Source organism: Sinocyclocheilus anshuiensis, unplaced genomic scaffold, assembly GCF_001515605.1.
Source record: "Sinocyclocheilus anshuiensis isolate Anshui unplaced genomic scaffold, SAMN03320099.WGS_v1.1 scaffold70, whole genome shotgun sequence".
Classification (NCBI taxonomy): domain Eukaryota; kingdom Metazoa; phylum Chordata; class Actinopteri; order Cypriniformes; family Cyprinidae; genus Sinocyclocheilus; species Sinocyclocheilus anshuiensis.
The window spans coordinates 2,367,665-2,369,500 of NW_015542377.1; the positions used below are offsets into that span (position 1 = coordinate 2,367,665).

The 1,836-nt window shown below is 39.0% G+C and overlaps 1 protein-coding gene across 1 annotated transcript in view; it reads right to left on the reverse strand.

Annotated features, from left to right (window-relative positions):
* The window catches only part of zc3h3 (zinc finger CCCH-type containing 3), a 73,580-nt gene that overhangs the window by 989 nt on the left and 70,755 nt on the right, over nt 1–1,836 (reverse strand). The gene's annotated exons all lie outside the window — the stretch shown is intronic.

Below are 1,836 nucleotides of genomic sequence, written 5' to 3' on the forward strand. Positions count from 1 at the left end.
ATAAAATAAATAATATATATATATATATATATATATATACACACACAGTATATATATAATCCAAATCATACAGAATCAGAATCATCAAATTCGCTAAACTAAAAGCAGCACTTTTTCAGTCTGTATGCAGCAGATGATTTCAGACAACAGGATAAGAAAGTGACATGTGAAAAGCCATGGTGGTCTGGTGGGCACCTGTGCTATTCTGAGACACAGGGCTGCCATCAATGATCCCAAAGGGGAACTGCTCTGGAACTTGGCATGAGAGAAATAGGAATTTGGCAGAGGGATGTGTGTGTATGTTTAACAAGCATAAATTTGTACAAATACGCAGACATGATGCAGAAAACACGCCATCACTCATGAAAGCTTTGGAAATAGAAGGAAACCCTACATGCATGGTATACATGTTTAAGTGTTTACGTATAGAGAAGAGAATGAGTGTATGCCACGCTTCAGTATGACCATATGGCTGTGAAAAGACACTGTTAGGGTGTAAAGTCAGAGGTTAATCACAGCAGTTTCTGTTCTGCTGTAACTAATTTAAGAAAGGAAGTATGAACGCATGAGAAAGGAGAAGACTGGACAGTTGAAAAGCGTTCAGATGAATTCTAAAAAGTTAGAACCAGTTTCTCAGAACCTTTAAGAGAAGCTGATCATTTCTTGCTGGAAAATGACATGTGTGTGAGTTTGTGTGAGGGCAGTATATCAGGTTTGTCTTTTTGAGTGTGGAGAGAGAAAGACACTGCTCCATAGGGTGCGGCTGGTGTGTGTGTGAGGATACAGGGGCCCCTCTCCTCTAATCCTCTATCAGTAAGACTGACATGCCAGCTTCAGCTGTGCCTGTCCTTAACAACAAACCTAAATATTAGTAACCCCACAGTATTATATACTTCATGTAGCCCCTCTCTTAAATAATATCAACCCCCTCGATATTATTAACCCCATCACTGCGTATTAAGTAACCCAACTATGTACTCCATAAATATTTATTACCTCCTTACTCTTTATATATACAGTGACCCCAAAACGTATTTGCACTCTTAAGCCACACTTAACAAGCCTATTTTAAATTTATATTAATATATTGCAATGCATTAGACACAAAAACATCAATCCAAGTGGCATCTGCAATCAAATTTTGCAAGAAATTTTTCTGAGCCATATTTTTCTAAGTACTCCTATTTTTGGTGGGCATATTAAGTAATTTCCTCATTTTTTTCCACAGGCATCCAAGCAGAGTAACAACAGGTGTAGTTATCATCACATTAACTATGGACCTGAAAGTGCCCAAAAACGTTTTATTTTATTTTTTAAAGGGGTGGTTGATTGCGATTTCACTTTTTTTAACATTAGTTAGTGTGTCATGTTGCTGTTTGAGCATACACAATATCTGCAAAGTTACGAAGCTGACAGTTCAATGCAAACGGAGATATCGTCTTTTAAAATTCTGGCAGTTTAATGCCTACAAAAACGGCTGGTAGGGACTACAACAAGTTACTTTCCGGGTTTGTGACGTAACAAACCCAGATAAACCCCACCCTCGGGAAAAGGCAGCAAAGGGGGCGAGGCCATGCTGCGCTGCTTTAGAGAAGAAGACGAGAAAACTAGAGGTGTGCGTAAAAATGTATTCATATATGAATCGCGATTCTGTCTTCTAACGATTCTAATGGATTCACAAGTTTCAAAATCAATGTTCTAAAGCAGCGGTTCTTAATACTGTTCCGTGCGTCCCCCTGCTCTGCACACACTCTGCATCTCTCTCTCTTGCTCTCTCGCTCTCTCTCTCTCTCTCTCTCATTCAGCTCAGCTCCAACAATGAACTGTTACAATTAT